This window comes from Oryctolagus cuniculus, chromosome 18 (genome assembly GCF_964237555.1).
Source record: "Oryctolagus cuniculus chromosome 18, mOryCun1.1, whole genome shotgun sequence".
NCBI lineage: Eukaryota > Metazoa > Chordata > Mammalia > Lagomorpha > Leporidae > Oryctolagus > Oryctolagus cuniculus.
Window position 1 is genome coordinate 39207980 of NC_091449.1, and position 22015 is coordinate 39229994.

Here is a 22015-nt window from a genome sequence, read left to right on the forward strand (position 1 = left end):
CCGGGACAGAATCTGGCGCCCCAACAGGGACTAGAACCCAGAGTACTGGAGCCGCAGGTGGAGGATTAGTGTATTGTGCTGTGCCATATTCTTCTCTAAACAAATATGTAATATAAAATTTATTTTTAATTTATATGTGAGGTATGAACATTTATTAGCTGGAAATATAGAAAAAAAGTAGATTGTGGATGCCTCAGTGAAAATTATGAATGTGAACATAATGAGTGTATGCAGCTTCTTCTTCATATTTCCTGTATTTTCAAAGCTTTCTGCAATGGTAATGTATTAATTTGCTTTGAGAAAAGTTCTTTTTGTCAAAAATAGTGAGGCAATGACAAAAAGTGGTGGAAGCCTGCGTTTTGGAAACCACAGAGCAAACCCAGCCACAGACACTGGCTCCTCCCCATCCTGGCACCACCCTCAGTGCCCCTCCTCTGGGCCTTCCTGGTCCTGGAGAAACTCTGGGTCCCAGGATTGGCCCCCACTCCTCCCCTGCTCCTGTTAACTTTAGCAAACTAGGTTTCAGCCAGCTGTGATGGGTCAACTTGACTAGATTAAGGAATTCCTAAGAACTGGCAATGCCTTCTCTCTGCATTGTCTGGGAGGACATTTCCAAAGGAAATTGGCATGGGAGTAGGTGGACTAAGAGGGAGAAGACTGACTGCCAACATGGGCAGGAGGCGATCACCCAGCTGGGACAGGCGATGTGCTTTCTCTCCTGGAGCAGGGACACTCTCCCCTGTCCTTGGGCCTCAAGAGCCAGGGTTCTCTACCATTTGAATTCAGAGCCACAGCACTGGCCCCCAGGGTTTCAATGTTTCAGTCTCAGACTTGGAGCTGTGAATTGGTTTCCTTGGCTGTGAGTCCTCCCTGCTGGGACTGAGCCATGCCATTGTGATCCCAGTGTTGGGAGCAACTCGGACTAGACTAAGTTACTGGAATTAAGACTTATTCTATGCATCTGCTCTCCCACAATATGGCGCTGGGAGAGGAGGAAACAGCTTCTACGCAGCTGCCTCCAGTTTGACCAATAACCTACAGGAGCTGATCCTGCTCCTGATTGGAGGAGAGCAGCGTACTCGGCGTGTGGGTAGCAGAGTTGGGATTGGTGGAAGAGGACTATAAAGCAGGAGAGAGACAACATGCACCAGGAACATCTAAGGGGAACATCCGGATAACATCTGAGCAGCCCCCGAGAGAGCTGGCCAGCGGTATGCCGCTCTCCCATGGAAGTGGAGAAAGTGGCAGGGGGATCCGCCCTTCCACGGAGGTAGAAGGATCGGTAGCCAACCCGGGAAGGACCAGCAGCAAACTCGGGAAGGGCCGAGCAGATGAAAGAACAGCGCAGGGTCTAGTGTCGTTCCTCCACGAAGAGGGGGAGCGACATAATGGTGCCGTGACCTGGATAGGAAACCTAGGAGGGAAGAAGTGGGAAGAAGTGGGAAAATACCAGAGAGAGAGACTAAGGAAGAGCCTAGGGAAAAGCCGGACGGAAAAAGTGCCGGAAGAAGTTAGGATTGAAAGCGAAAGTGAAAGCTGGAAGAAACATAGACTCAGATACGGACTATGGTGGGGAAGTTAGGAGAAATCTATGGTTGAAAGCGAAAGTGAAAGCTAGAAGAAACTTAGACTCGGATACGGACTGTGGGGAGAAGCCAGGAGAAATGAGAGAGAAATATTGTTGGAAGAAAAGTTAGGAAACATACCGGGTAGAGAAAAATATGTTAGGGAAAATGAAGCCGCGGGGGCAGGCCGAAGCGGAGACGTAAGCTAGGTTGGGATTCGTCAAGTCAGCCCGGGGAGCAAAAGGCGAAAAACTAAAACCAGAGGCGGAGATGTAAGCTAGGTTGGATTTCGTCAGGTTAGCCCGGGGAACTTAGACTGAAAACTAAACCAACCGAGAAGTGGAAACATGAGCCTAGGCCGTGATTTGCGGAACGCACAGAGCGCAGAGGGAGCAGGCTGGGCACAAGCGGGGAGAGCACACAGGGCGCGAGTAGATAGGAAGTGTGGGGCTAGCGCGGAGTCCGTGGGGCAGGCGCGAGAAGGCGCGGAGACCACGGAGCACGCGTGAAGCTGGGAAGCCGTGCAGATGAGAGAAGCGCGGGCTGAAGTGTCGCAGAGCTGGGAAGCCGCCGCGGGGCGAGGCACCGAGAAGCTGCCTCGGGGCGGGCGCTGGGAAGCCGCGGGGATAAGAGAAACAGAAGTATAGAAGTAAAATGAGAGAAATAGGAATGCTGGCAGATAGAAGTAAAATAGGAGAGATAGGAATGCCCGGAGATAGAGAAATAGAGACAAATAAGGCCTTCCCACAACACGGCAATGAGGGCTTGGATTCGGTCTGCCTGATTAGTAAGGCGATAAGCACCTGCAGGCAGAGTATGCCCCACAGGTCACCGAAGATAGGCACGTATCAATATCAATAACTCTCCCCACAATACGGCAATGAGAAGGCTCGGATTCAGTTTGCCTGATTGGTAGGGCTTGCAAGCACTTGCAGGCAGCTTGAGCAGAGCATGCACTGCAGGGCACCGAACACAGGCACGCATCAGCACCTAAAAACCTCCTCACAACATGGCGAAGAGAGGAGCCGGATTCGGTTTGCCTGATTGGTAGGGCTTGTAAGCACCTGTGGGCAACTCTAGCAAGCAGAGCAGAGTGTGTGCCGCGGGGCACCGAAGAGAGGCACATATCAACGCCAAAAAATAAAAAGAAAGGAGGAACTGTGGGGAGCAACTCGGACTAGACTAAGTTACTGGTATTAAGACTTATTCTATGCATCTGCTCTCCCACAATATGGCGCTGGGAGAGGAGGAAACAGCTTCTACGCATCTGCCTCCAGTTTGACCAATAACCTACAGGAGCTGATCCTGCTCCTGATTGGAGGAGAGCAGCGTACTCGGCGTGTGGGTAGCAGAGTTGGGATTGGTGGAAGAGGACTATAAAGCAGGAGAGAGACAACATGCACCAGGAACATCTAAGGGGAACATCCGGATAACATCTGAGCAGCCCCCGAGAGAGCTGGCCGGCGGTGTGCCGCTCCCCCATGGAAGTGGAGAAAGTGGCAGGGGGAGCCGCCCTTCCACAGAGGTGGAAGGATCGGCAGCCAACCCGGGAAGGACCAGCAGCAAACCCGGGAAGGGCCGAGCAGACGAAAGAACAGCGCAGGGTCTAGTGTCGTTCCTCCGCGAAGAGGGGGAGCGACACCCAGGGTCTCCAGCTTGCAGAGTCTTACCCTGGGAATCCTCAACCTCCATAATCCTGGCGTCAATGCTCCTATTAGTGTCTGGTGCTGTGGCTCATCAGTTAATCCACTGCCAGCAACATCTGCATCCCATGTGAGCTCTGGTTTGTGTCCCAGCAGATCCACTTCTGATCCAGTTCCCTACTAATGCTCTGGGAAAGCAGTGGAAGATGGCCCACGTGCTTGGACCTCAAGCATCCATATGGGAGACCTAGATCTAGAACTGTTATTTTCTGTGAAGTGTAAGGTATCAGTTTCAGACCATCAAGCCAGCGTGCAGTCCCCTTCTATGTGTCCAGCACCCACCCTGCCTGCCTCCGTTCTGCATGCAAATGAGACAAAGGGGAGGGAGCTGCTGGCTCTTGCCAAATTCCCTGCTGACCAATAGCCCTAGAGCTGCCTTTACACGCAGGACAGAGCCAATCTCTTGCCCTAATATGGGTATTCTGGCCTTGGCCATGGGAGACTGAAGCATCTTACCGAAGAAGTCATTTCCTAGATAAAAAAAGAAAAGCCCATGGAACTCACCTCATTTGTTTGCTCATTTCCCTGGAACGTCAGGGATGAGGAGGAACAGAGGGTGTGAGGTGTGGTACAAACAGCACAGCATCTAGATCTGCACAGCTCTGGGTCTGTGGCTGCCCAGCTGGGTGCCCTGGGGAAGGGGCTTCATCTCCTTGAGCTCATGGGTCTGTGGAACATCAGAGATTGTGTCAGTGATCAAAGGTCCCATCCAGCCCTGACTTGTGCTGGATTCACCGTGGAGGAGGCACGATGCTTCCGGCATGACTGTCCCAAGCGACCTTTTGGCCAATGAGCTATGGAGCAGACCACGCCAGCCTTCTGTCCCCAGAACTTGGAGTTTTCTGGACATCCAGTCCCGCCCTTTTGTAGATCCTTCCTCAGCTGGTGCCAGAAGTACTTGTATTTTTAAAAATGGCTATCCTTTGTGTCTTGAGGTTTTTGCAGGAATTGGAGGGTGACTCTGGGCCACAACCTTGTAAGTCCAAGGAGCCACACTCGCCAGGAGGGAAGCAGAAGTGATGTCGCCACCATAGCAGCCACCACCCCTCACATCCTTGATGTAAAATCACGTCCAAGTGCCCCCCCTCACCCCTGCGTCTCTGCTTCAGCCGTGTCCTCTCTGTGTCATGGACTGTCCCAGTGTCATTGCCAATTCCTACGTCTGCTTTGCATTTTATTTCAAAGTTGTTCTCCTCTTGGAGGAAATAGGTGTGCAGAACAGTGAAGGCTGTCTCTCGTGCCGAGCACCTGGTGACGGTGCAGTGAGTGCTGTCTGCGGCAGCCGTAAAATGCTGCGGGCTTTGTGAGGTGAGCAGTTCCCTATATCCAGTCTGCTGTGCAAAACAGAGATTCTGGTCAGAATGGTCCTCCTGTTACCCACATACCTCGTTTTATGACACTTGTATCTCCTATCAGACAAGAGACTGGGGAGGATTCTGTCCCTGAGATCGGAATGCATTTTTATTTTATAAAATCCACTGAAAGTGAGGGCAGGTTTGGCCGTCTGCTTTCACTGTGGTATTCCGCCCCCGTCCCTTCTCTAGGGCTGAATTTCAAGGGCACTGGGGCTCCCGGACTGACTCCTCGGGGAAGGACACCACTCACTCTGAGGCCCTGAGACCTCAGCACTGCCACCCTTTGGGGAAGAGGCACGCATCCTGGAATTCTTCTTTTATTTTGTTTTTAAATTTATGTTTCTGAAGGAGAGTGATCCTGTCCACCACTTTGTTCCCTAGATGCCTACCACAGGCCAAAGCCTACATCTGGGAGCTGAGTTCAGGTCTCCGTGTGAGTGGCAGGGACCCAGCTCATGGGCCATCATCTAGGATGTGCGTTAGCAGGAAGCTGCAGTCAGGAGTGCACCTGGGTCAGAGCCTGGTGCTCCATAGCTGATACAGGCATTGTAACTAATGCTTTTGATTTATTTATTTAAAAAATTTTTTTATCCAAAAGTCAGAACTGCAGAAAGAGAAAGAGAGGCAGTGGAGGGGGGCTGATTCTGCATCTCCTGGTTCACTCCCCAAATGGCTACAATGGCCAGAGCTGCAAAAATCGAAAGCCAGGAGCCAGGAGCTTCCTTTGGGTCTCCTATACAGGTGCAGGGGCCCAAAGATTTGGGCAACCTTTTACCACTTCCTAAGGCCATCGCAGAGAGCTGTACCAGAAGTGCAGCAGCTAGGACTTGAATTGGTGCCCAGATAGGACACCAGCACTGCAGGCAGCAGCTTTACCCTCTGTGCCAGAGATGCCTTAACTCCCAGGACAGAAACCCACCCTCAGAGAAACATTTTCACTGCAAGGCAGCAAGGAGATGGCGACACCCATATACAGGAGGTATTGCCCAATAGCAATGCGGTTAGCACCCTTGTGTATTTGAAGGCTGAAAGGTAGTGGGAGGTGGCCCAAGGGCCAGCAGTGAGAAGTCTGCGTCAGCAGCTCTCAGGAAGTTTAGAGCAGAACAGAGATGAGCCTGCTGCCCGACACGGGAGCTTGGCACTGGGGATCTGTGACCTCATGGTAGCCCAGGTCTCTTGCGCACAATCCCCAAGTTCCTCCATTTGGAGCCCCTGGGATTCTGCATGGCCAACCGCCAGCCCGCCCTTGGCCGTGAGCCTCGGGAGCTGAGCATCTTGGCTGTGTGTGTGAGGTGGCGACACTCTACTTGGACAGGGGAAGAAATCCCAATCAGAGAGACTGAAACACACACGCACACGCACACGCACACAGTTCCCATCCCCAGACGCCCTCAGTGACAGGGGCAGGGAAGGACCAAGGCTGAGAACAGCTAACTCAGTCCCCGGCTCTTACAAGGGTGGTAGGAACGCAGCTCCCTGGGCCACCACCACTCCCTCCCAGGGTCTGCCTTAGCAGGAAGCCAGACCTGGGAGCTGACCTGGGACACAGTTCCAGGCACACCTGGATGGGTCGCAGGTGTCCTAAGCAGAAACACTTATCTTTACTTCTATGGTCCATTACATTTGGAAGAGTCCTCCTATGTCCTGAGGTCCGAGCTGAGCTCACTTACTCTCCTGACTGCAGGCAGAGGACACACGGTCTGTCTATCTATCTATCTATCTATCTATCCTCTATCATCTCTTTACCTGAAAGGTAGAGTGATAGAGAGAAGGGGAGCAAAAATGAGAGATGGAAGAGCTGCTGAGATCCCTGGTGGCTGGTGGCCCTCTGGGCTCCCCAGAGCTAGAGGTCGTTCTAGCTGGGCTCTCTACAGAGTCCCAAGGCTAGAGTGGCATGCAGAATAAGAAGGGCCAGCAGGGAGGACCCAGGATGCCTGAACAGGGAGAGGCCACACTGATCTCTGCACAGACAGATGCCAGAGACACAAAGGGAGGGCCATGTTCCCAGGGACTGACTGAGAGAGATTGTCAGTGGCGAAAAATGGACGGAGCAAACAGAACAGAACACAGACTCCATGGAGCAGTGAGGAGAGAGAACAGACACAGAGCTGCCAGACACATGTTCCCAGTGCCCATTGTAGGGAGGGGTCCACACATGCAAATCAGTAACACAATATGTCACATCAACAAAATGGAGGATAAAAAATAAGATTATCTCGATAGATGAGGAGGAAGCATTTGATGAGATAGAACATTCTTTCATGGTGGACACCATAAAGATTGACTGGCTATAGAAGGAACACACTGCGACACACTCAAGGCAGTAGTGAGCAGACACGCAGCCATCATCACATTGAATGGGGAAAAGATGGAAGTATTCCCATTAAGAGCCGGACCCAGAAAAGGGTGCCCAGTTTCACCGTAATTATTCTATATAATTCTAGATGTTTTACTCAGAGCCACTAGGCAAGGAAAAGGAATCAAAGGCATGCGAAGTGGGAAGGAGGCGGTCCACCTTGTTGGGGATGGCATGCTCCTTACACACAGGCACAAAAAGACTCCACTGAGAGACTCTGGGAACTCATCAAAGAAGTTGTAAAGTTGCAGGATAGAACATAAAAATCTACAGCGTTCTCACATACAGCTCTGGCTGAGAAAGAAATCTCATTAAAAATACCTTAAAAAAACCAAGTACCTTGAGATAAATTTCACTAAGATTGGAAATGATATCTACAATGTAAATTAAAAATTATTAATAAAAGAAATACAAGAACACACCAAAATGGAAAAATCTTCCTTGTTTTTGATTTGGGAGAATTAATATAGCCAAAGGTTCATACTACTTAAGGGAATTTACATATTCAAAGTGATCTGAATGAAATTACCAAGGACATACGTCACATATGTTAAAAGAAATCCAAAAATTCATATGGAAGCACAAAGATCCCAAATAGCTAAAGTGATCATTAAATACAAAATCAAAGCTGGAGACATCACAGTACCAGATATCAAAACCTACTATAGGGCTGTTATACACAATACAACCTGGTATTGGCTTATAAATAGACGTGTAGTCTGATTGAACAGAAGAGAATCCCAAGATAGTAATCCACTCATCTTTGACCAACTCATATTTGACAAGAGACCTAAATCCCTCCACGAAAAGACACTTTTTCAGACGACGTTGGGAATATTGGGTTTCTACCTGCAGAAATCTGAAACAAGACTCGTATCTTACACCCTGTACAAAAGTCAACTCACAATGGAACCATGATCTAAGGCTAAGACCTGAAACCCTGAAATTCCTGAAGGAAAAGATAGGGGAAACACTGCAGGACATGGGTCTGGGCAAAGACTACTTGGAGAAGACCCAGAAGCACAGGAAAGCAAAGTGAACATGGGATGACCCTGAGCTAAGAAGCTTCTGCACAGCAAAGAAACAACCAGCAAAGTGAAGAAGAAACCAACGACACGGAAAAACAATATTTACAAACTACGCATCCGATAAAGGGTTAACACCCAGAGTATATAAGGAACAGGAGAAACTCATCAAGGACAAAACAAGCTACCCAGTCAGGAAGTGGGCTCACTGCGGGAACTTTATTCAAACTGAACAGGCTTAAAGGCTGTTCTATAGAGAGCAGGGTTCTTCTCAGGGCCCGACAGAGGCCAGAGGCACAGGTGCACCTGGCTCCAGAACACCTGTCCTGGGCCTGCCCTCTTGACCAGAGCTGTGGAGACAGCACAGGACCCACCTCCAGGGGATCTGACAGTTGAGGGGACGAGGCCCTGCTGACCCGGGAGGGTGGCATTGTGACACTGCTGGTGGAACCCCGTGATGTCAGCATTCCTGGAATCCTCCTGCGTGGGTGGTGGCAGTTAGAGGCTGCTCGTGTCTGTGAGGGACTGATTGGTGTGCTTTCCTAGACTGGAGCAGACTCGGCAGAGGAGGGTGGATTTGGGACAGAGGTGAGAGGGATAGTACCTGCGGAGGGACAGTGGCTCCCGGATGAGTGACGCCAGCTGAGCACTGCGCATTGCCTGCTGTGTGCTGAGTGCAGCTACTTTGGTCCCTTTCAGTGCTCCCATGATGGAGTGGGGTGGCTGTGAGGATGCCCTTAGTGTGGGTCTGTGCCAGCCCAGGTGTCCCCAGGGTGGGCATCCAGGTCAGCACTGAGCTCCCCACAGGGCACAGGTACCTGTTGTGGGCTCATCGGAGACTTGGGGCTCTGAACTGGGAGCTGGAGGTGACCTTCTGTTCTAGGGGTGTGTCTGGGCACAGTGGAGGGTAGCCCACACCACATGGGGAGAAGGCTCCTTCAGTCAGTCTGGGGCAGAAGTCAGGGGCACCCCCCCCTCTCCCTCGTGTGTCATCCATGTTCACGACCTCTGGACTGACACCCTCCTGGTTCCTGAGAGTCAGGTGCCACCTGCCTGGTGGTGGCTCAGATCGGATGGACTTGAGTCCCAGGGTGGGGTCGTAGGAAGCAGCTCCCTGTGGTGCTTCTGGGCTCTGTCCTGTTTACAGTGTGTTCTTGCAGCTCAGACATGGAGGCTCTGGAGTTGCTGGAGGCCCGGCAGCGAGCCGTGACCATCACCAAGTATGAGCAGGTACAGGCCAGGCAGCTGCCATGGAAGGAAGGGCCCTAGGACCTCGGCCGTGTCCATGGCAACAGTGGACTGGGCTTCCTGGGGCCATGGCGGCTGTTGGGGCCCTCCTGCTCTCCCCAGCCCATGTGCCCCTGGCTTCTCACCTGGGTGCCCTTCTGGCTGCAGGGTCGCTGAGGAGGGGTGCTGGTGATGCCTTGGGAGGAGGAGGACGAGGCCACCCGCCCATTCCCGGATCAGCTGGGCATCCTGCAGTGAGTTGGACCACCCCATGGCCACTCAGGGCAGCTTCTGTTCTCAGAGCGCCTGCTCTGGAGGCAGGACCTGTCTCTACAGCCTGGGCTCTCCTTGTGTGATAGGAGCCTCAGGAGACACTGGGCGGGACAGGGCTGCCCGGGAGCTGGGAGGGGAGGGGCCCTGTCACTGGCAGAGAGGGTGTGGGCACAGGACGAGAGACCGGGGCTGCAGGGGCCCCCGGAGAGCAGCCTCCTTGGCAGGGTCCGAGGGGCAGCTGGGCTGAGGGCCGAGCCCCTGGCTGGGGTCTGAGGAAGGGACCGGGCAGGGAGGGTTCTCAGCAAAGGCGCTCTGGCCTGAGTCTGAGCCGGGGAGCTGGGGACTGGGGAGGAGGTACTAGGCCTTCATCCTGTGCCCAAGGTGTCCTGGGACATGGAAGAGGGTGAGTTTGTGTTGCGGCCTGAGCAGCTGAGATCAGAAGAGGCAGGTGGCAGAGGGCAAGCCCACGGCCGGGTAGGGTGTCGGGGAGTAGGCACCATGACAGCCCTGCCAGCACTGGGCAGATTTCAGGCCAGGTCGTGGGCTGGTAGGTGGTTCTGCCATTTCTTGACACTGGCTCCCACGGGTGCCCAGTCCTCCGCTCCCAGGCAGCCTTCCTGTCTCAGGACTGTGGATTCTCAGATCCTGCACAGGGCCCGGTCTCTGCCCAGGAGGGAGCTCCCATAGCAGAGCCGCATTGCGATACCAGGGACCTTGCGGGCCCTGTGCTCCCTGCATTCCCAGGTCCCATCCTCCCAGGGGTGTCCATGGGCAGGACGGCTACCTCGTGCCTTCTCTTTGAACTCTTGATCTAAGTCTTGGGGCTTGGGCCTGGGTTGTCCCTTCCCTGGCCTGGCGTGGGCGGTGGAGAGGCCCGGGCCTGTCTTAGGTCCTCACGGCTGTGCCTCCGTTGCCTCCCAGTGAGAAGCGGTTGCCCCGGGACAGCGCCTGGATCACCAAGGTGAAAGCTATCTGTGGAGACCGCAGGGGTGGGGCTGGGAGGATCCCCCAGGGCCTGGTGTCTTGTGTGGTGGTGAGGGGCAGAACCCAAAGTCACCCAGAGTCAGGAACTCTAGGGCTACCCCACCACACCCTCCCACCCTAAAAGGACATGCAGCCACGGGACCCTGCCCACAGCCACGGGACATCTGGAGGTTTGGACAGTGGGGGTGTCCGTCCTCAGTGTGCCTTCTGTGGAGGCGGCCACGGGTCACAGGTTCTGACCCACTCAGAGGGTCTGGACCCAGGTCTGGGCCCACTGCGGGTCCATGCGGTTCAGAGAGGTCAGGCTGGGCACTGCCTCCGAGGGCCGCTCTCCAAGACCCAGATCTGTGCTGACAACAAAGTCGCTGTCTTCCTGCAGAATCGGCAGAACCGAAGCCTCCAAAAATGGCTGAAAATTCTGAAGAATTGGCAGAATTATCAGAACACTCAGAAGGTGGTGTGGCGGCTGAGGAGCTGTGGGGAACTTCTCTGCCCCTTGGGAGTTCATCACCCCCGTTTGTGGGAGCACTCGGTTTTCCCCAAGTCTGCTGGCGGCCCACTGTGCCTAATTCCAAGGACACAGGCCTTGGCTCAGCCTCCTGTCTCCCATTCAAGGTCCCCGCTGGGAGACAACTGATGGCAGGATTAGCCACGCCCTGGCCTAGGGAAGGGAGGCCATGTCTGAGATCCATGTTCCCTATGCCCAGACCACCTCTGTCCCTGGGGATTGACCCGAGCCCTCCCAGGACAGCAGGCACCCAGGCCCCCATCCTGCTGCAGCCTCTGCCCCCAGCCTGCCCAGGGTGCCCTGTGCCTGGCTCACCAGAACCCCTCCTTCCTGCAGCTGCGCCGCCGGATTTACAAGGGCGTCCCTGCCCAGGTGCGGGGGAAGGTGTGGGGCCTGCTCCTCGGGGTGGATGCGGTGAAGGCGGAGAACCCCGGGGCCTATCAGGTAGGGCGATAGCTTGGGGCCAGAAATGTCACTCCCTGGCCAGGTGGGTCCAGAGCTCAGTGCATGGATGGCATAGCCTGGAATGGGAAGAGGCCTCCTTTGGGCACTGTGTGCTCCTGTTCCTCTCTGGATGGTCCCTCTGGCCTTGTTCAGCATTGTCCACTTGTGACTGCCCCTGCCCCGTCACCATGTCCTGGCAGTGCCCCCATTGGGAGGTTGTATGCAGCTTGTCCTGGGCGGGCCCATGGCTTACACTGGTCCCCTGGAGCACAGAACCTCATGCCTGCCCATCAGCTGAGGGTGGTCCTCAGGGGACCCCTCGGCAGGGCTCTGGATCTCATGGGTGACACGGGCACCGTGGTCAGCTGACACCAGGGACCTCCCTGGTCAAGGACTCAGGGACCTGAGCCTCCTGGTCCCCAAACTCTCCTTCAGCCCCTGCTGGACCCTGTGTATGTGGACACTGAGATGGTGGAGGCGGGGGCTCTGTGCTGAGGCTGGTCCCGCCCTCCTCCCGCCCTCCAGAAGCTGAAGGCGCAGGGCCGGCTGCGGTCACAGTGGGTGCAGCAGATCGATGTGGCCGTGAGCAAGACCTTCAGGGGACACGTCATGTTCCGGGAGCGATTCGGAGTCAAGTGAGGCCATGGGCAGTTTGTGACTGAGGAGGGATTCTGTGGGAACCAGTGCCGTGGAGAATTGGGAGTGTCCTAGGTGAGATGTGTGGCGCTAGCACAAGTGTGGGTTCCTGGAAGTTTTGGGGCCCACAGTAGGTGTTGAGGCTGACTCGTGAAGGATCAGCCAGCACCGGGCCTTGAGCAGCTGCTGGGTGCGAGGTGCTGGTTGGAGACCTGGGCAGGTGGGGCCATAACACAGGAAGCTCCAGAGGACAGGGACAGCAGCAGAGACAGCCCAGGGACAGGAGCCAGGACCCTGGAGGCCAGAGTGGCCTGGGGCCAGGACCAGTCCCTGAGTTCCACCACAGGCCAATTGCTGAGGGTGACCTGGAGCTGGCTGTGGGCGTGTGGGGTGGGTGGGTAGGAAGGAGCCCTGGGCTGTGACCAGGGTGAGAGGTGTGCACAGCGCTGGCTGGGCTGCAGAGAAGGGGTGGGGATGCAGAGCTGAGCTCACGGCCTTCAGGAACCTCGCCAACCCTCCCTCCTCTCGTCCCCAGGCAGCAGGCCCTGTTTCACCTGCTCTTGGCCTACTCTGTTTATGACCCTGTGAGTATCTGCAAGGTGCAATCAGGGGGTTGGGGGTGAGGGGGCTGTGTGATGTCAGCTGGGCCTGCAAGGGGTGGGGCACAGAGACTGCTGCCCTGGGGTGCCCAGTTCCGGGAGCAAGAACAGACATGGGTCAGCCAGGCGGTGCGGCTCCATGGTGACTTTGGGCTCTTGCAGGAGGTGGGCTACAGCCCGGGCCTGAACCAGGTGGCCGCCCTGCTCCTCATCTTCTTAGATGAAGAAGATGCCTTCTGGGCCCTGGCGCAGCTCATGGCCAACGACAGGCATGCAATGCAGGGTAGGTGCTGGCTGGACTAGCCCCCAGCAGCCAGGCTGGAACTGCCACCACGGCCGGCTCACCAGCTGCCCCCACATCTGGGTGTCCACAACAATCTCCCTTTGGAGAGTCTGAATGTGGGTCTGAGGGCCCCCCACACAGCCTGAGTCCCTGGGTCTCCCCATCAGCCGGGGCCCCACAGCCTCTCCATGGCTGCCTCTGCATCCCGCACCCCAGCCCTTGGGTACGTCCTGGTCCAGGTGCCTGCTGGTCCTGTTGCTTTGCACCATGGCCGTCCCCGAGCCCTCACTCAACACAGCTGGAGGATGCCCAGACAGTGGCCCCCCTTACGGGGTCCCCTCGACCTAATCCTTGTACCAAAGATCCGAACAGGCCCCCACCAGCTGCTCACCCATTATTCTGGGTGTACATCTGTTCAGTCCAGACTGGACCCCAGGGCCACCCACCTATAGCCTTCTTCCACCTTCATCCTGTCCCCTCACAGAGGGGATTCTACTGTCCATGCAGAGCCTTCACATTCTCCGTCAGGCCAGCCATCACCCTCTATGCCACCCGCTGACAGCCCCAGTGCTGCCTGCAGGCTCTGATTCCCCGAGGGGGGTCTGGGCCTCTCAGGGTTCTATAAAGCCGGGCAGCCCAAGCTGGCGCGTCTGCAGCAGCACCATGAGACCATCCTGAAGCTGGTGCTCCCCACACTAAAGAGCCACCTGGTGAGTGGTGTGGCCCCTGGCACCTCCAAGGGGGGGCTCTGGAGCAGGGTCTGAGCAGTCCCTGGCACGGGGGTGGAGCCAAGGCCTGACCAGGGGCCGTCTTGGTGGGAGGGGTCTGCAGCGGGCTCTGAACGGAGGACTCATTGTCCTTCTCCTGCTCACACCGAGCATCCCGGGGCACAGGCACCAGGGGCCAGCAGCTGTCGCCTGTGCCCACACACCCAGCACTGCGCTGGTTGAAGAGCCGCCCCTCCATTGGAGTATCGTCTCTGGGCAGGACTCGGACAGGCCCTGAGCCCCTCTCTCCCTTCCTGTAGGACAGCCAGGGTGCGGCCACCAGGACCTATATTCCCAAGTGGTTCAAAGGCTGCTTCACTGACGGGGTAAGGTGCCCAGGGACACCTGCACCCGGGAAGCTGTGCCCACAGGGCCGGGTGGCAGGCCAGTGGTCATGCTGCCAGTCCTCCTCACCCCTTCTCCCCAGTCCACTGTGTCCCCGAGGGGCCTGCAGCCCCCTGGTAGGTGCCCCACATCCCCACTGGGAAAGTCCAGCCCTTGAGCAGTGGCAGGACCTCAACTGGGGCAGCCTCAGTGGGGTCTCACCCTGGGCAGGGGTACCTGTGCTGCCCTCTGCTCCCTGCTCAGCCTGCACGGCCGCATCCTCACACCCCTGCTGCCCCCACAGAGTCCCTTCCCAGTGACCCTCAGGTTCTGGGACATTTACATTCTGGAGGGCGAGCCCGTGCTGACGGCCATGTCCTACGTGGCTCTCAAGATCCACAAGAGTGAGTCCCCTGGGGCCATGGAGGGTGGGGTGCTGGGCTGGGGGGTGGGGGATCCTGCTCAGCCCTGGAGCATGGACTGAGGGAGAGCAGCAGTGGCTGCCTGGGCCCCGTGCTTGAACCTGGTGTTAGTGTACCCCAGGAATCCCCTAGCAAGGCGCTGCCCCTTGGCTGGGTGGACAGGGTACCTCACATGTGAGTCTCAGCCTTACCCCAGGTGGGGACTTTGCAGATCCAGCGGCTACCTGGGTGTGTGGACAGGGAGTGGAGAGTCCGTGGGTGCTGTTCCTGCCCTGGGCACCTCTAAGCCAGATACCCCCACTGCCCCCCACCCCATGTAGGCCGCCTCCTGCAGCTGTCCCAGGACACCCTCAGTGCGTTCCTCCAGGACCAGCTGAGCCAGGCCTGGGCCCTGGACGAGCATGTCGTGGGGAGGCAGCTCCAGGCCTCCCAGTCGAAGCTCCGCAAGCTCCGCTGCCTGCTGCCTCCTCCAGGTGGGCCCCCGTGCATGCTCCCCATCCCCCCTGGGGAGTCAGGAGTAGGCGCGCCAGGTACCCAGGACCTGCCCTGGCCTTTCCTCCTGCATGTAATCTGCTCCAAGCGGCTTTCACACATCCTGGCCGATGGAGCCTCAAGGTGGGTGCCCAAAACTGGGAACCCGAATACCTGGCAGGCAAGTCCCTGTCATTGCCACAGCAGCACCCGTGGTGTGTGTCAGGGCTTTTAGGTGACAGGTGGGTCAGGTGACAGAATGACCTCATGGGAGTTTGTTGAGACCCAGGTCTCTGGGACGATCATGTCAGACACGGAGCCCAGAGCCAGCCCTGCCATGGGGTCCATCCCAGCCTCCTGGGTCCCCTCAGAACTCCCCCCACCCAGGTGCCCACACTTTTTCCTGGGTAGCAGCAGCCAGGCGTCCTCACGACCAGGCTAGGGGGCCACGCAGTACCTTGAGGGCCCCAGGGACCCAGCTCCAGCCCAGCCCGGGCATCACTGGGCTCTGCGAGAAGCCGACCGCCTCTCCTTGCCTTTCAGCACTGCCAGAGGAGCTGCCCACTGGTCCCGTTGGCCGGATGCTGGAGGCCGCAGAGCCAGGGCCGCTCCCCACACCAGGGAGGCCCAAAGTACTGGGTGATGAGTCCACAGTGCATCGCCCTTCTGGTTCCACCCTGACCCAGGAGCTCCGCGGCTCAGCACCCTACAGCCAGGCTGTGGGAGGAGTCAAGTGCTCCATCCCTGAGGCCACGTGGGAACCGGAGACATGGAAGACACAGGAGGCCTCCCCAGAGCCTGGGGTCCCAGGCCTCCTGCAAGCGTCCCTGGAGTGTCTGGGTGCCACCTCTGTCATTCCCACCGCCCACAACCCTGGGAAGCAGCAGAGCCTGTCAGCACCGGCGTCCCTGCCTGACCTGGTGGAGTACATGCTGGCTGCAGACCGCTGGCCCCCACAGCACCACATCCTCCAGGCGCTCTTAGAGCCCGGCAAGCCCACCATGGCCTCCTTGGGAATCCGAGGACAGGGCCAGCCCTGTGGGTCCACGGAGCCTCCCTGCCCTCCCCCGACGAAGGTGCTAGAAGTTTCCATGCTGGAAGACTGGGAACATGAAGAGGACTCCCCCGACGCCTGGGCCTCCAGCCTCTCCCTGGGCTCCTCCGAGTTCTCCCGCCCTGCAGAGCGAGCAGGGGACCAGCAAGGGCTGTCGGGCTGGGGCTCCCTCCCTGACCTGGTGGTCTACATGCTGGCCACAGACCGCTGGCCTCCGGATAGCGACATCCTGCAGGCACTCTTAGACCCCTGCAAGGCCACTCTGGCTCCCCTCTGGACCAAGGGCCTGGGGGAGCCCCGAGACACTGTCTCCACTCCAGGGAGCTGTGATGCAGAAACCTCCTGCTGGGGGCCCTTCTCGAGCAATGAGGAGTGGGGTGATGAGGAGGGCTCCCTGGAGCCCTGGGAGCCAGACCTCTCCCTCGGGGCATCAGAGCCTCTGTGCTCAGCCCACATCTCAGGGGATGACCTCCGCATGGCACAAGGAGCTGGCTTTCCTAAGCCTAGGGAGTCCTTGCCAGCTGGAGACCCTGGAACCCCAGAGAACAAAACCAAGTAGAACTGTGAGCCCCGCCCCTTCTGCCCTGGCCCCTGTTACTCCAGCCCCACCTGTGTCCCCCAGAACTTGGGACAGGCCCGAGGACCCCTGCCCTGTGGCCCCTGCAGACCATGCACTCAGGCAGTGGTGGGCGGAGCATCTCTAGGGCCAGGCCCATGGTGGGTTCACGACCCCGAGTGCTGGCAGGGCCAGGTGGCCTCCTCCATGGTGAGGCTGTCACACTGAGGCCATGCAGGGAAATATGGGACCACCTCACCACACTGCAAGTCAATGGACCCTGCCTACACCGTGTCCTTCTTATTGACAAGGGTCCTTAACAGCTTGGGTCCCTGATCCTTAGCAGCCTCCCTGGCCTAACCTGGGTCCCAAAGTCAGGGTCCCATGTATGCTTTGTACCCCCTACCCAGTAGCTGAGGTCAGGAGGAGTCCATCCTGTCCATGGTTGCTCTCCACTGAGCAGGGCTTGCATCCAGCACGCATCCTTCCTCTTAGCACATACTCTGACTCCCTGGGGTCTGGGCATGCACTGAATCACCAATTTGGTGGCCTGTGGTGGCAGCGAGACTGTGCGGCCAACACATTGTGGAGATGGCAAAAGCAGAGGTGCTGGTTGCCCTCAAACTCATAGGAATGTCCCAGGGTTCCCCCTGCCCCGTGCTGATGGAAATAGAATAAAGAGTTTGTTTCTGAAGCGTTTGGTCCATTCATGTGGCCCTCAAGGCCTGTCTGCAGAGGTTCCCAATGGACTTCTTGCAAGACAACAGATACTGCAGTCCCCAATCTCAGCCAGAGGCCTGTTTCCCTGCCATCCAGTGACACCGGAAGGTCCCCATGTCCCATGGGCTTTGACATTGTGCACAGCATAGTGTCAGGTGTGAGATCACCTCAGGCCCGCATCCTGTGCAGGTGAGGTCCAGCGTCCCTTCCCCTCCGTGGGTCCATCTCCTCCCTGCCTTTCTTCCCCCTCCTCCATGAATCCTGTCCTCCAGACCTGAAACTGGGACTGGCCAGAGAGACCTCCAGAGAACACAGACCTAGGACCAGTAGGTCAGTCACCTGAGAAAGTCAAGTAACATTGGTGTCCCCTCTGGGTTGCCCTGGACATCAAGCCTGGGGGTTAAGTGCAGACACCTGCTGCCCAGCCAGGTGGGCACTCTCTTGTTGGGGTCACCCTCCATTCTTCGGCAGCCTCATCTGGGGCATGGGCGTGCTCTTCAGACAGGGGAACAGGGTAAGGGCACACGTTCGTGCTCTAGGAATGAGCCGGGGGACCATCCCCTGGGTGGGGTTCCTGCCTGGGCTCCGGCTGCCCACTGGCCCTTGACCTCCCAACTTCACCAGCTCCTACTTCAACTCTCTGCCTCACAAAAGGGAGCTGAACCCAGCTCACCTTAAGGCCTCAGTGCCACCCTGCTGGTTCAGGTTCACTCCTAAGCGTGTGTCTGGAAGGATAAGGACCTTCCAGGATCCAGGTGTGGCAAAGGCTGGACTACATGTGTGTAACTCCAACCTGGACTTGGGCTCATGTCATTGGGTGTCCTACAAAGGGCTCAGGGCCACAAGTGCTCACTTGGTGCTCTCTGGAGATGAAAGCAGAGGTCAACATGGCCCTGTGTGGGAAGCCAGCTTTCTTGTCTAGTCTGGCCAATATTACCATGTAGGGTAGGCCACAATTTAGGGCAAGGGTCAGTCCAGTTCCCAATGCCCATGGCCTTGTCATCCCTGCTCCCTCAGAGCACACCCTGGACCACACCTATTTCATCAGCTCCCTGCATGGGGAATGGGGGAGCCAGATGGCTGCATCCAGGGTGGGCAGAGGGCGTGGGGAGCCTGCTCCAGGAGCAGCTGCTCTCCCAGCCCTGTGTGAGCCCTGGGATCCTGAGCAGCAGCACTGCAGTGAGGAGGGAGCAGGCGGCTCCTGGTCTTGTTGGATGCTCAGGAGGACTTGTTGGCAGCAGCGAGCACCTGAAGCCCTGCTGGTCCCCGTGCCCTGACTCCTTCTGCCCCTGGCCCTCACTGTCCATGTGGGCAGCAGACCCGATCCCCAGATGATCCCCTGCCCCTGCTGTGACTCCTGTGTGAGGCACAGCGCAGGGCCACCCCCTCCCCTGGAATGGAGGCTTCTTGCATCCAGCCCCTGCCTGTACCCCTTCATGGCCAATCCTGGTCCCTGACACAGGGTTCTTCTGTCCTGCGTTGGGGGATCAGGCCCTGGCCCTGCTGGTGGATGCTCTGCCTCCAGGGCCCCTCCCTGGCCACTTGCTGGAAAGCTGGTGTGCATCATGGAAGCAGCAGCGATTTGTCCTCACGGGAATAGATTCTGGGTAGATCTACAGACAGGTGTGGATACGGGTGTGGACATGGATACACAACTGTGGATCTGGACGGGAATACAGACATACGTGTGTGTACAAACACAGATATACAGAGAGACAGAGATTTAGATACAGAAATGGATACAGATACACAGGTAGACAAAGGTGTATAGATAGAGAGATTCAGCTTAGATAGAGACACACACGCACATGGATACAGACACAGCCACAGCGACAGGTACAGGTACAGGTACAGAGATTTCTCTTCCTTCCTGTGATGCTTTCAGAAGACCTAGTGGTGGTCACAGACCCCAGAGAACAATTCCTTAATCAAGGAATCTCTGTCATAACCAAAGAGGTGAAGCAGGAGTCTCATGTCCATGGGGTTCAATGGTTCCACTTCTCATTCATCACCTGGAAGTAGCTGCTCTGATGGGAGGGTTGGATGGACGTTCAGAACCTCTCACTGGGGCTGGAGCCACCGCTGCACTGCCTGCATCCCACATGTGCAATAGTTCCAGTCCGGCTACTCCACTTCCCATCCAGCTCTCTGCCGTGGCCTGGGAAAGCAGTACAAATGGCTCAAGTCCTTAGGCTCCTGCAACTTGTGGGAGACCTGGAAGAAGCTCTGGCTCCTGGCTTCCCATCTGCACAATTCCAGGCACTGGGGCCATCTGGAGAGTGAACCAGCAGATGGAAAACTTCACTGTTTCTTTCTCTTTCTCTATCTGCCTCTCTGTAACTCTGCATTTCAAACAAATCCATATATCTTTAAAAACATAAACAAAACCAAAAACTTCCCGTCCACATCAACTGTGGGACAAGAGCCTGGGGCTGGGCTGCCTTTCACAGGCTGTGAGAGAATCTTTACTCGGGGATCCATCGATGGCACTCTTTCCCCAAAGCCAGACTGCAAAGGTTTGATTGTCAGTTGTGACAGAGGGACTGGCTTCTCTCACTATCTATTTTTCCTTTCTTTCTTTTTTTTAAATTCTGAGCTACATAGAGAGAGGAGGAGGCAAAGACAGAGAGGGAGAGATATACAGACAGATTTTCCTTCCCCTGGTTTACTCCCCAAATGGCCACAACACACAGGACTGACCAGGCCAAAGCCAGGAGCCAGCAGTTCCGTCCAGGTCTCCTGTGTGGGTGGCAGGAGTGCAAGCACTTGGGCCTCTTCCACTGCTTTCCCAGGCCATCGCAGGGAGCTGGATCAGAAGTGGAGCAGCCAGACACAGATACCCATATGAGATGCCAGCATTGCAGGTGGTAACCTTACACACTACACCACAACGCTGGCCCCCCCTCTCCCTGCCACACTCAGGGACAGTTAAGTTTGTTGAGGCACGTCCTACTCCTTCCAGTGTGGCAGTGAGAGCTATCAGAAAACAAACATACAGCAGCACCCTCCTGAGGACCCAGATCTTCCATGCTGAACCTTGGGGCCATTTCACTTGCGCTGCTTCCTAAGCAGCCGAGCTCCTGTCTCAGGGCAAAGAAAACAGTAGACAAGAAAAACACCCGTGTCCAAAACAAAATACCTGGGAAAATGGTGACCATGGGAAGATCTCCCTCCCCACCCACTCTGCGTGTGTGTGTGTGTTTGTGTGTATGTGTGACTGTCTGTCTGCCTCTGTTTTTCAAGTACATAATTGCAGGCAAAATTTTCGTTTGGCTTAAGGACTTTAGCAAACATTTGTTCACAGAAGAATACAATGGAAAGCAAACATGCTGGTGTCTCCCTCTCCCTTCATGATGTTTTGGTTCTTTTATTTGAAAGGCAGAGGCAGTGAGAGATAGGAGAGGACAGATGGAGAGAGATCTTCATCAGCTGGGTCAGTCCCCGAGTGCCCACAGAGCTGGGCGTGGCATATAAGCCCTCAACGCCCACCGTGTTCCTGGCAAGGGTGGCAGGGACCCACGTATGAGAACCATAACCACTCAGGGTGCCCATCCCCAGGCAGCAGGGTTGGAAGACAGGACTTGAACCCATAGGCAGTACATTAGGGGACGTGGGCATCAGCAGCATCGGAACACTATGGCATTCACCAGCCCTGTTCCTTTACAGAAGCACTCCACACTGATGATTCACACGTCTCACTCTGGAAGACAGGAGAGGAGTGCCCAGTGCCTATTGCATAAATCCTCGGTGGCCCAGAGACTGGTTTGTGTCCAGCACCTACCTAATACCTCCAAGGGCCCTGCCTCCTGCACGCTGCTAGTCCAGTGAACACATCAACACCAGCATAGTCACTTACCTATTGATGGTGGCTCTCTCTTCACCCCTCACTCTCTTGGATGATGGACCAACCTGCAGTCCTAGACAAAGACAATGATGTGGTCCCCTGTGAATATTTACTCACCCCACTGCCGTCACAAGTACATTTCTTCCCCTGGCCTCTGCCTCTTTCCACCAGAACAATCTCCAGCCTCCACAATCAGATGCCTCTTTGACCTGCAAATGCCTGTGGAATACCCCACTCTTGGTTCCTTCATATTCCTGAGGCTGGCTGGGTCTCACACTTCCCACTCCACGTGTTCTGTCTAGGGTGATTTCTCCACCACCTGCTTGGCCAGTAGTTCTGTCCAGAAAGCCACTCCTTGTCTTTCAGCTCTGGGCTGCTTGTGTGATGGCACCAGTCTTCAGATACCCTTCCTTCTGATCATGCTTTGGCCAATGGGGCAGCCCCTCCCCATTGGGGTTCCTGGGAACAGAAAAAAATAGAAATTCCTCTAAGCTGCTCCACAGTACCAAAACCCCTCTGAGGCACTTAGAGGCCCCCTCACTCTCACATCTGCAAGATATGAGGAGCTCACCGTCTCATTGAATAACTAACGTTTTGGAGTTATTCCCTTGTAACAGAGTCAGGAATCTGATCACCCAAACCTTAGACGTTACCACTCTCAATAGGTATGAGCTTCCGACCCTCCCACCCTGCTCCATCCTGGTCACCAGCCTCACCCATTCCCAGCAAAGTTGGCCCAGAATTTCATCACCATTTGGCTGAGTTGGGTCTCCTCTTCTGAAGCACCCCCTGGGGACATCAAAGACAAGTCTTTGCTATTGAACATGTAGTCCATGAGCCAGCAGCATCCACACTACTTGGGAGCTTGTTAGACATACACTCTTATGTCCAGCACTGTG

The 22015-nt window shown here is 56.2% G+C and overlaps 1 long non-coding RNA gene across 1 annotated transcript; it reads left to right on the plus strand.

The window, feature by feature from the left end:
- The first annotated feature begins 9206 nt into the window (after window positions 1-9206).
- On the plus strand, window positions 9207-12426 carry LOC138846608 (uncharacterized). The gene is made up of 3 exons (XR_011384149.1): window positions 9207-9485; window positions 10426-10465; window positions 10868-12426. It is a non-coding gene; the product is annotated as an uncharacterized lncRNA (long non-coding RNA).
- The last annotated feature ends 9589 nt before the right edge of the window (window positions 12427-22015 follow it).